The 13,101-nt window shown below is 38.9% G+C and overlaps 1 long non-coding RNA gene across 1 annotated transcript in view; it reads right to left on the bottom strand.

Moving 5' to 3' along the window:
* The window catches only part of LOC148131557 (uncharacterized), a 40,532-nt gene that overhangs the window by 6,919 nt on the left and 20,512 nt on the right, over positions 1-13,101 (bottom strand). Inside the window, exons 2-3 of the long non-coding RNA XR_015748397.1 lie at positions 5,388-5,536; positions 1,539-1,695 (exon numbers count right to left, since the gene is read on the bottom strand). This is a non-coding gene — a long non-coding RNA (uncharacterized LOC148131557). The remainder of the gene's footprint in view (positions 1-1,538; positions 1,696-5,387; positions 5,537-13,101) is intronic.

Genomic DNA, 13,101 nt, shown 5'->3' with positions numbered 1-13,101 from the left:
GGATCCAAGTCTGGAGAATCTTATTGTGTATGGAAAAGATTTCCATACCTTGAAGGGATTTCTGGTGGTTTTAATTGTATTGCTGATACCAGCAAACATCCTAGAAGAGATGCACTTAGTCAGTTTCAGGCCAAGAGTCAATATGAGCAAAAAAAACCTTAAGCCATGGTTTGTTTTGTTGCTTGGGGTTCACTGTCAAGTCAGGGCTGGTAAGCAGTGTGGGTAGCAAGGGTGGCCTGAGGGTTTTGCCTTCTAATATTGTGTTCTGACCAAAACCTTTGTTCAATAAAACAAACACGAACCAAAGGGAACAGAAACCTTTTAATGATTCTTACAAATCCCTGGTTAAAAGGCTGCTACAAACTAATTAACTTTGATAAGCACGAGCCTTGCCAAAACTGTGAGAGGCTGCCAAAAATAATAGATAAGGTTACCTAGACAAGAGTCTTCAAATACCAACTAAGATACTGCAATGTCCACAAGGCTCAAGTTTCAAAAAAAATTGCTTCCTGCAAAGAACGTCCAATTCCCAGCTGGCTTTTACTTCTTGAAGGAGGGGCCATTACCTTACTCCCAAGTCACCCGTGCTGCTGCAGCTGCTCTTTTCTGCAAGCAGCCCTGTGTGCACGCACACTTGCCACAGACTCCTCGGGAACCTCCTCATCACTGCTGCCAGCCCGCACAATCTCTGATGGCAACAGTCCACTCCCTAATGGTCCTGGCCCCACATCTGAGTCCTCGGTCTCCTCTGCCGTCGCACCTGCTGCCGGTTAACCACAACACATTGCAACATTTCTCTCCCAAATAAACAAAGCAAATAATGGTTTAAAACTACACCAATTTTGGAATCTATGGCCTGAAGCTATTTATAGAATATTCACCCTAGCAGCGATAGTTGTTAAAAGCTTCCTGCCAAAAGCATTAATGAATTTTGCACGGAGTCCAGAGCATTGGCATTTAAGACTTAATAAAAACCTTCTTTGCTTTATTTGGGGAATTTTGTTCCATGCTAATTGGTGTCAGCATCAATCAGGATCACAAGTGCAAACATGACTGCTTTCAAACCCTTTTGGTTGTTGCTTAATTTTTGCTACCTTGAGTTGCTCAACAGAGCCTCTGGCAGCTTCCAGGGAACGGGCATCTCAACAATCTCGAGAGTGTGGGAAATAGGGAGCTGATAAAACATTAAGCCAAATATCTTCAGGTAAAGTAAAAGATAAAGGAGTCCCTGTAGATTTTACTCCACTAATCATTGCCGGCTGTAGGGGGCAGTGTTCATTTCCGTTTCAAGGCCATTCCGTTTCAAGTGCTGTCTGAAGACATTTCCATGGTCATGTGGCCAGCATGATGTCATCGAGCACTGTTACCTTCCCATCAAAATGGTATCTATTTGTCTACTCGCATTTGCATGCTTTCTTTTTTTAAAAAATAAAGTGTTACTAATTTTCTATTATTACATTAATTAGTGTTTAATAAACATCGTGTTGTCTAGGTTGTTCTGTTTGCTTAACAATTAAAATTAAAGTCCTAATCTTTACCTCTTTTTTCCAGCCATTGATAAAACAAATTCCATGTTTGGTAGTGTTCTGTATCTTCTTTGTGTTTAATCTTCAGTGGAAGTCTGTCCATTTCTGCACAATCCAATATCTTCTTAATTATCTCTTCATCTAGTGGTATATCTTCATTTTTCCAAACCTGCGCAAATGCAATCCTCACTGCTGTTAATACATGCAATATTAAATATACACTTGGTTTATCACATTTTTCTGGTACTACATCTAATTTTTAAAAAGTTAAGGTTTAAGATCTACATGTTTGCATGCTTTCGAACTGCTAGGTCGTCCAGAGCTGAGGCAAGGATGGGAGCTCAATCAGCCCATCAAGTGGCACTCAGGTCTCAAACCTGGGCTGCTGGCTTTCCAGTAGACAAGCTCAGCTTCTTAACTGATGAGCCAAAGTGCCACCCAGGGTCTGTCAGGGGTGTGGATAAATTCAAGATGGCAGCCATTTATTTTTTTAAAGATGGGTTTCAATGGCAATGTGATAGACACCATGTTGATTTAAAAAAAAAAAAAAAAGCCAGACTTGTCGTTAGTTCTTTATGATTCTTTGGGAACAAGTCTGTTGTTCTGTTGTCCTGTTATTTTACTCTTTTCTGAAAATAAGGAGGAATATTTTTACTAATAAGGCTCTTTTGCTGGATCATTGATTAGATTTATTCTGTGTCTTTCACTTAGGAGTTGAAATGCTCTCTTCCTCTTTTTCTCTCTCACTACAGTGTGTGAGGTGAGTTGGGCTAAGAGAGAAGGACCAGGACCAGGAGCCTCCGTAGATGAGAAGGATTTAAAATCTAGATCTTCTGATTTCAGGTCCACCACTTCCATCTCTGAACAATATGGTTTCTTGGCCTGAGAGAAAATATCTATGCAAAGTTCCCCAGGGAGACTATAAGATAAAGTGAGGCTGAGACCATGGATCACCTCATGGTTGGTATGGCTGCCATGAGATCACCCCAGGTGCCTTGAAATTTCCTGAGGAGACGTTCTCAGACTGAATGTGTTATTTATTTATTTATTTTGTCAAGCAATTATAAGATAACAGGTATAAGTATAACATAATTATGAATACATGAAATGGATACATATAAGAAAAATAAAAAGAAACAATAGGACAGGGATGGTAGGCACGTTGGTGAGCTTAGGCACGCCCCCTACAGACCTCTTAGGAAGGGGGTGAGGTCAATAGTAGACAATCTAAGGTTAAAGTTTTTGGGGTTGGGGGAAAAAAACCACAGAGTCGGGTAGAGTATTCCAGACATTGACCACTCTGATGCTGAAGTAGTATTTCCTGCAATCAAGTTTGGTACGGTTTACCTTGAGTTTGTAACTATTGTGTGCTCTTGTATTGTTATGGTTGAAACTGAAATATTCATTGACAGGTAGGACATTGCGATGTATGATTTTATATACTATACTTAGATTGGACCGAAGACGGCGTAGTTCTAGGTTTTCTAGGTCTAGAATTTCAAGTCTGGTGGCATAAGGTATTCTGCAACGAGTAGAGGAGTGGAGACCTCTTCTTGTGAAATATTTCTGGACTTTCTCAACTGTGCTAATATCTGATGCGTAATGTTGGTTCCAGACTGATGAGCTGTGTTTGAGTATTGGTCTAGCAAATGTTTTGTATGCTCTAGTTAGTAGTGTGATATTACCAGAGAAAAAGCTATGTATGACAAGGTTAACAACTTTTAATGCCTTTTTGGCTATGTAGTTACAGTGGGCTCTAGCACTTAGATCATTAGAGATGAGTACTCCAAGATCCTTGACAGAGTTTGGATCCTCAACAAGGTCTTGACTATTCAGCTTGTATTTTATTTTCTGATTTTTTTTTTGCCAATATGTAAGACAGAGCATTTATTTGTTGAGATTTGAAGTTTCTTCAAATATTGTTTCTTCCAATGCACCACAGTCGCATTGCGAGCATTTTCACTTAAATAAATTTCGCTTAATTCTGGTATGTCTTTCCTGGTTCAATTCAGGTGGCTCCATATTAGACAGTTAGCTTCCTTAGATATTAAATTATAACATCTATCTTCTTGCGATTCTGTGGCATCATATTATGGTGATTTTTTATCATGGGATGAGTGCCTCTATAGTAGGCAATGACTAGAGGTATAAAATCCACATAGGCATTGCTTTCCTTTCCCTTTCCTTTCCTTTCCTTTTCCCTTTTCTTTCTTTTCCTTTCCCTTTTCCTTTCCTTACCTCTTTCCTTTCCTTGCCTCTTTCCTTTCCTCATCTCTTTCCTTTCTTTCCTTTCCTTTCCCCTTTCCTTTCCCTTCCTTTCCCCTTTCCTTTCCTTTCTTTTCCTTCCCTTCTTATCATACTTTAATATTTTATCTTGTACACTATATTGTTCATGTTTTTCATATGTATCTCTACCTTTCATGTATTGTACCACTCCATAGTCTTCATATTTGCAAGCTAAAGATCCAAAGCTGAAAAGTAACATATCCTGTTAATTAACACAGTGCTGCATCCACTTTGTTATTAATACAGTCGAGTCTATGTAACCATGCCTAGAATTTTAATTGTGGGAGAAATAGGCAGAGTCTGGGAAAAAAAGTTGTGCCTGCTTTATTGTTTGTTTACAACTCAAGCACAGGGCAAAATATATCAATGCAGTAGTGAGGGAAGAGGAAAAATAAACTGGTGGTTTTGTAAAGAACCAACATCTTCATTTACAGCAGGGAAGGAGTACAGACTGTGAATGTAGACTATGTAGTTATTCCAGACTGTAATGGTTGGTGAGTGAAAAATGAAACTAGTAAAAGGAGTCTAGGGAAATTTCAAACATTGAGGGGAAATTAGCTTCAAGAGAACAGCCTGGAAAGTGTGTCTTGTGATATATGGTTGAGCCAAATGGAATAGTACTAGGATAATATGCATATATCAAACATCTCCTTCTTTCAGTGACTTCGCTAAACTTGCCATCTCATTCCAAGGCATGTATGTTATAGACTATAGATCGTAACCTCCAGCTATCACAAAATGTTATTGTTCATTTCAGCAAGAACTTTTGTGCAATTAACATTTAAGAAACATGGTTAATGGAATAATTTAGGCAAAATCTTCATTGGTGGGAGGAGGAGGAGGAGGAGGAGGAGGAGGAGGAGGAGGAGGAGGAAGCAGAAGAAAGAAGGAGAAGAATCCATTCCATCCAGTGATATTCTTCAGGTCTTTGAGATAAGTTTTTAAAGCAAGTATCTCTAAAGATAACATTGACTTGAATTAATATAGACTCCTGTTGAAGACCATGCAATTTTCTTAGATGGAGTATAAAAGTGATTTGCTACTGCATTCTTCCAAGGTGTTCTTGTAAGTTTCTTTAATTTAATTTATTTATTGGTCAAATTTAAAGAGTCATCTATATCACTGAATGTGACTCTTTAAAGATGTTCAAATCTTTTAAATCATGCATATTTGCTGGTGACTTCATGGCATATCGTATTCATAACAACAATATAGAAATTGTTCCACACTGAATTTTTAAAGATGTTTCTTTTTCTCACTTCAGACTTTCAGTTTATAGTCCTGGTGCCTGGAAATTCCAGGTGGTCTTGCATCTCAGTGGAACTACAGGCAACTATAAAGAGGCAGGGCATCATTGTCTAAATTGTCATCCCTCGAAGTATCCATTAATCCATGAAGACTGAAGTTGTGCCGCTTAAATTTATTGCGGCAGGCAGAGACTTTTCAGTACATGGCAGGCCTGTATATTATTATTATTATTATTATTATTATTATTATTATTATTATTATTATTATTATTATTTAAAAGATAGAGAGATAAAGATTATGACAGGGTTTAGCAATAGCGGTGAATACCTGTTTTGTTGTTTTTTTTCCAGAGCGTCCTCAGAAGTTAGCAGCTGCTGTGCTACTGAAACAGATGTGGAACAGCTTGCTGGAGCTGGGAGCAAGCCATTTTGGGAAAGTCTGCACGCCCACTGCATTCTCCTGGGAATCCAAGGAACCTAGAATTATGAGGATGTTGAGACAACCTTCGTTGGTGTCCCTTGAAAGAATCATGGTCCCTAAGGGGCTTAGGCAGAAAGCTGTAACAATTACATAGGGATGAAACAGTCTGGTGTGGATGTTCCTTTAACAGTTTGCCCAAAAATAAACAGTTGATCTGTCCGTGTGTCTATCCATCTATCCGTCTATCTGGCTAAAGTCTATCTATCATATATGATCTATCAATCAATCAATCTATCTATCATCTATCATCTATCATCTATCATCTATCATCTATCATCTATCATCTATCATCTATCATCTATCATCTATCATCTATCATCGTCTGTCTGTCTGTCTGTCTGTCTGTCTGTCTATCATCTATCTATCTCTCTTTCTATCTAACCTAACCTAACCCAACCCAACCCAACCCAATCTAATCTAATTTAATCTAATCTAATCTAATCTAATCTAATCTAATCTAATCTAATCTAATCTATCACCTGTCTTGCCACGGTGGCACGGTGGTTAGAATGCAGTATTGCAGGCTAACTGGGCCAACTACCAGTAGTTTGATCCTGACTGGTTTAAGGTTGACTCAGAATGCCATCCTTCTGAGGTGGGTAAAATGAGGACTCAAATTGGTGGGGGAAATAGGCTGACTCTGTAAACCGTTTAGACAGGGCTATAAAGCACTATGAAGCTGTATATAAGTGCTGTTCTTATTGCTATATATTATAATCGTCTGTCTATCTATCTATCTATCTATCTATCTATCTATCTATCTATATCTGTCTAATTCATATGGCCACTCATCTCATAAAAGCACAGGACAATTAAAAGGAAAACCCAACAAATATATATAAAACCAGTTATTTCAAGCAAGAGAAGGTCAGGTGAGCTGCAGTAAAAGAGCCATCACAAGAAAACCACTGCATTGAAGAGAACTGGCACATACACTTTATTTCTGGAAACTCTCAAAGGCAATGAAGATGAGGTTCCCAGTGGTCTGAAAAGCTGCTGTCAGGGCCCTAATTACTCTGCTTGGTTCCTTTTATATGACATCTGCAACCTTTAGTAAACTCAACTCACCTTATCTCCTTTGCTTCCATCTATTAAGTAATTCCTATTGAGCCATTACCAGCAGGTTGTCTTTGAAGTGTGTAGGTAATGTGTAGGCTGTCTTTTCTGAAGCTCATCTGTCAAAGTGCTTTCTTCTGTAGGCCTACAATTCTGGCCAACCTCTGCTGTCACGTTGAGCTCATCACCATGCAAGTCTCTCTTTTGCTCTGCGTTCACATTTCTTAGAACGTCTACTTACATATTCAGTCGAATGCAGCGTTTCTCAAACCAGGCAAGATGTGAAGACGTCACCTCTCAGAATTCTACAGCCACTATAGCTCTCTATCTTAGCATAGCTGGCTGAGGAATTCTTGGGGTTGAAGTCCACACATCTTAAAGTCCCTAAGTTGAGAAACACTGGTCTAATGACTATATAATAATTCCCAGTGTCTCAATAAAAGTTCTGCAAACCTTGTGAGGATAAGGAAAAACCATCACCACAAATTTAATGAAGATCCAGTTTAAACACAGGAACCTTCTCAGTTAGCACCTACTTGGAGTTAGATAAGGATCAACAGAATTCAAGAGGCATTGCATTTATTTTCGCTTGTGACTATGTAGAGATTCTAGGTTGATACCTCTTTTAACTCCACCTCTTTTAACTCCACCCCCAGGTTCTGTCCCTCGTCCTCCTACAGGAAATGCTATAAACTTCCAGGAGTCTAGCTAGAGTGTGTCAGTCTATAGGAAAGGTAAAACATTACATACATACATACGTTTATAAGCATGTCTCCGTTAGATATATCTTCCAGCTTTTGTTGAGCAATTAATGAAAAGGCACACAGATAAGCACTGTCAAGCAGGATAAATCCATTTAGCTAATCTTGACTGATCTTGAAAAATCTTAATGGGATTAGAAATGATTAACACTTAGATGGGAGACTATCAGAAATCCCAAAGCTGTAGGCTCAGCTGGGAAGTTGAAGAAACATCTTGGAAGAAGGGATTAGCAAATTGCTTCTGTACATGGATGTGTCTATGTAGTCACCAGATGCAGAGACTAATGGAGATATCTAAGCTCTGTTACCAAAGCAACAAGAGGTGAAACGTATCTGTAATCAGCATCGGAAAACATTCAACTCAGGCAGACACCTTCCCAATTCACAGGAGCATAGGAAGAGGAGAAGGAATAGCATAATCAGACATGCAAGGTTCTGTTGTAATAGGCAATCTTAATGACAATAGTTTTGGCCCTTCTATGTAGTTGGTTTCCTGGTTTGGAATGGGACATCTCACCATAGCCAATTTCCCACAGCCAACTTCCCACTGCCAACTCACCATGGGACAGCTTGCCGCAGGACAATTCAACAAACTAATTTAATTATTTTAAATCATTAAAACATATTTTGATTTTTCTCATTCACATTTCATTTTGTCCCTCCTTTGGCATCCTTTCTGTTGATTCTGATTCTCTTTGATTCTGTTCCACCATTTTTTCGATACTAGTGTAACTCTTGTCCCACGGTGAGTTGGCCACAGCAAGTTGACTGGGGTGAGTTGGCCATGACGAGTTGGCCATATCAAGATGGCTGTGCTGAGTTGTCCTAGACTCTCCTGATCTGGTGTACGTGGTGGAGCTGAGACCAGGATTTAGGCAAGACCCAAGGGACACTGTCTTATATCAGCATGAAAGAAGACACCCATATTATCTCATCTTTAGAAGTTTAGTTTCCAAGTCCAATGATGGCCAAAACACAATAAATCATTTTCTTAAGCAACACCGGAGAAGAAGAAAATGTTCTGCAGGAATTCTGGCTGTAGTCTCTTAAATTACACTTTGATTTAAAATTTGGTGGGGTCATAAAGGGCTAGCAGAAGTTGCTTATGGTTCCATCTGGTGTACAAGTTGTCAGTAGGGATTGCGTCAGGACTGATTCACACTTTCATCTACATTTCTTCTTCACTCTTAGCCTGAGGATAACTGAGAGTGGAGTGGTTGGAATGCAAGAGAGGGAGACTGGTATTCAAGCATCCATCAGCACTGTGGGACATCACTGGCATCCCAAGGACACACCGAGCAGATGCCCCGGCATTGCAGACTGTTTCCCATAACAAAATGAACATGTGTGATTAGTGGATGTTTTGGCCTGTGGGTGGCCCATAGGGAAAAGGAGGAATTAACTATGCTTGCTTTTGCAGGGGTAAACCCAGAACTGGTTTCTCTTCTTCTGTGCCAATGTGGTTTATTCAGTAAAGTTTATGGTCTTGGTAAAAATAATGTCACAGGAGTTCCTTTTTCTGGATTTGCCAACTGGCCAGTTGACAGATTATAAATACATGGATTCCCTACAGATGTATTTGATATCAACTACCAATCTGGCTTTCTTGGTAACACATCCCATAGAGTGGGATAAAATTCTGCTGGAGCTGAAACCAGCCCCTACCTTGCTAAAATTTAGGACAGGACTCAAATATATATTTACTAGCTTTATACCCGTGTTTCGCTATGAAACTATGTGATCGGGCTTAGTTTTGGGGGAGGAAAATAAGGGGGAGGGGAATTGTGCCTCTGCCTACCAGCATCCATTGGTATTCATTTTGACTAGTGTCCTGTCAGTGTGTGAGAGAGTTGAGGGCTGTTGAAACATGGAAACTGAAAGAGTATTTGCTGTGTGAGTAAGAAGGAGACAGCAAGGAGCCTGGGCGTGGCTTAGCTGAATTGTTCTGTACTAAAGCTGCTTAGTGCTGTGAAACTAAAACTGAAATGGAACTCCACTCCTCTACTTGTGTTTTGTATTTGGAACAGATTTCTTTTCAGGTGGGGAGGGGGATTATAACTACTCCTTAGCATGCATGCATATATGCATGCGACCAGCTGTCGCGCCCCCCAACCCCAAAACCAAACAAGCTGACACACACCAAGAACACAGACCCAGACCCCAAACTCGAAGCCAGACCAAAACCCAGAATGCTACATCACAGCCAACCGCTCAGGATACCACATCAGAAAACTCAAGAAATTACACCACAAAAACTCAAGAAGTTGCAACACAGCAAACGACCCAGGAAATCATAGCACAAGACCAAGGATACCACAGCAATAAAACTCACAAGGTCATCACACAACCCATTACCCAAGCCGTACAACACAGGAGGCTAATGGAAAAGAGATCAAAACACAAACGACCCAGGAGATCACAACGCAGGACCCAGGATACCACAACAAAAGAACTTGCAAGGCCATCACACAATCCATTACCCAAGCCGTTAAAACATGGGAGGCTAATGGAAAAAAGATCACTACAAAACAAACGACCCAAGAGATTACAACACAAGTTCCAGGATATCTCCACAACAAAACTCACAAGGCCATCACACAGCCCATTATACCAACATCAACTCCATCAACCAATCAAGAGGCAGCAACGCAGCCAACCAGCCCAGCACACCAGCCCCCCCCCCCCCCCCCAGTATTTATAGAGAGACGGCAGCTCTGATCACACACTGCTTGCACTGGCACGAAACCGAAAGCACCAGCTTGAGGATGGCGAGTGGGACCTCGCCGAAATGTCGCCAAGATACTCCTAATCTTACACAGGAAAAGACCCGAACACCTAGACCTACATACCTGTACCCGTGAAAATATATATATCTATATATATATTCCCAATTTTTTTTTTTTTTGGTTTAACGCTACTGGCTTTAGTGTTTGTGTTCTCTATCATTGTGTTTTTTAACATTGTTTTTTATGACTGTTTTTTATTGTACCTTGCAGGCACCAAGAACCATTAAAGAAGTGGGTGACACTCTAAATAAATGTTCTAAATAAATAGAGAAGGACTAGGTAGGCAGCCATTATGAAACTTGAAGGCTAGCTGAAGTGCCTAGGCCCAGACATCTTGGAAATTTATTTGTTTTGTTTTGTATTTATCAGACATCTAAGAGGGGACAACTTTGTTATTATTCTAAAGCCTGACATTTCTTCTATGTTCTGTGATTCTGTGGATTGTTTTTGTTTATTTTTTAAAGAACTCCTCCTCCTCTCTTGAAGACATAATGCAAAACAATACAAGTGCCTTTTCCCTTTGTCATCACCTTTAAAAAACCTTTTAGAACTTTGGACAAAGCCATTGGTATTTGTTCTGAACATACAAATAGAAAATAGTAGGGGGCTTAAAAATAAAAGAAAGAAAACCTCTCAAAAAGAGGATGACGACATTGACAGTCAATAGAATGGAATAATCATCTTGTCTCTTTTCCCGAGACTGAACAATGGTAAGAGAGATGGGGGAGAAAAAGAAAAGTATTTTTCAACACGTTAAGTAATCCCTGGTAGGAACTGGAAATCATTTCCCTGATTTCAAAGAGGCCAAAGAATATTCCCCAAGTTCTAAGGGCCTTAATTCTCAAGTTCTAAGGGCCTTAATTATCTTATAAAGGCCTGGAGACTGAAACATAAGAAGAATGGTTTCTGGAATTGGGTATGACTAGTCTAAAGAAAAGAAGGACTAGGAGTGACATGACAGCACTGTTTCAATATTTAAGGGACTCCTACAAAAACAAGAAAGTCCAACTATTTCCCAAAGCACCAAATAGCAAGATGAGAAACAATGGTTGGAAACTAACCAAGGAGAGAAGCACCCTAGAACTAAGGAGAACTTTCCAAACAGTGAGAGCAATCCGATGGAACAGCTTGCCTTCAGAAGTTGTGGGTGCTGCATCACTTTCAAAAGAGACTGGACAGCCATTGTCTGAAATGGTATAAGCCCATGGAAGGGAGCCAAGGTCCCTTCCAACTCTGTAAGTTCATGCCATACATTATTTATGAACTCCTAAATAACACACTTAACATAAGTTCCTTCTTTTTGTGTGATGAATGCAATCACACACATAAAGAAAGTGGGGAAAAGAATTCCAGTATTTAAGAACTGTTTGGAATGATTCCCTAAAAAGGCAGTGCATTCATCTTTATTTATCCGTTGGCAATTTGTGATTTTGCCAGCAGATAAATAAAGATGAATGTGTCGCCTTTTTAGGGAATTGTTCCAAATGGTTTTTACTTATGTAACAGAACAGAGCTCTGTGGGCAACTTTTCTCACTTTAGAGATATCCTTGCCTATTTAAGGTGTGTTTTAAAGCAACCTTGGCTAATCTAGTGGATTGGAACTGCATCTCCCATCCCATGAGTTAATTTTGTGAGTTTGCTTGCTAGCAAATTTTATGTGACACATTCAGGTAGCCAACTGAAGAATCATAGATCTCTAAATTAATCTGTGATTCTGTGAGCAACTCAGTTTGCCTACCTGCTTTGCCTGATTTTGGGTAAAAGTTGCTCTTTTTTTAATAAAAAATTCAATATTTATGTACATGGTGTGTTGTGAGTTAATTTTGTGAGTTTGCTTGCAAGCAAATTTTATGTGACAAAGTCAGGTAGACGATGGCACAAAGATAGATCTCTAAGAGAATCTGTGATTCTTTTTTTTTTTAAAAAACAAAACAAAACAAGTTTTATTAAAAATTTCAACAACAAACAAATCATTACATATTTAAATCTTTTCCTGTCTTTCTACAAAAATTTCCCCAATATTCTCATAAAACACAAACAAACACAAACAAACATAAAAATCTTTTAGTAAAGTACCTTGGCCCCAGTTACCTCTCTTTGCATGGGCAGCGCATATCACTCTTCACAATTCTATCTTATTTAATCCATCTTAATTAAATCATTATATTTATATCTTTTGCCCATTCATTATCCCTCTATCTCTTCTTATAATAAAAGAATTTCTCCTGAAATCACTAATCAGAGTATGATGCCTTTCTATCCTCCCCTAAGTTAGTAAAATTAACATTCAACATAACAAATACCCAATTCGGTTCTGCTTGGTACATTCTATCCACCAAAAATGTTTAAATACATTGTATCCTCCTTTCCTTCAATATTTTATTACATTTTAAAAATCAATCATTATTAAAAACTTCAACATTTTAATTTCTTATTAAATCTTAAACCATTCTAATTTACTATTTCAAATATAAATGTTACAATACCCTCTTCTGTACCTAGCAGAATCTTTCTTACAGAAGTTTATATTTCATCCTTTGTCCCTAAAAAAAAATTCCTCTTCTCCCATCCAATTTTAAAACTTTGAGGCTTTTCTCCGCCTTTCCCCTTTCTTTCTTCCCCCACCAAATCTTCCTACCCCCCCTTCTTCTTCTAACCTCTGCCTTGCTGGGATCCCTTCTCTGTTGTGTTCCCTTTTTCTCTTGTTTGCTATCATTATATTTACTTTGCATCATATTTTTCTCTTTCTCAAATGTTTTTTTAGATCTTAAGTCCTTCATTTTCCTTGCTCTCTTCCTTCCTTCTTCCTTAGATAAGTTTTGGGATTCAATAAAGATGGCGTCTTCGTCTTTTCCTTGTTGTTGTTCTTCTGGAACAACTTCTGTTTCCATCTGTTCCATTGTCTGTTGGTAATTGACCAGCGCCATTTCTAGAAATAGAAAAGCTTTTTCCATACC

This window comes from Notechis scutatus, chromosome 3, assembly GCF_049901735.1.
Source record: "Notechis scutatus isolate UNSWTSFEM ecotype Mainland chromosome 3, rNotScu1.2, whole genome shotgun sequence".
In the NCBI taxonomy this organism is placed as follows: Eukaryota; Metazoa; Chordata; class Lepidosauria; order Squamata; family Elapidae; genus Notechis; species Notechis scutatus.
This window is presented reverse-complemented; position numbering and strand designations above follow the sequence as displayed.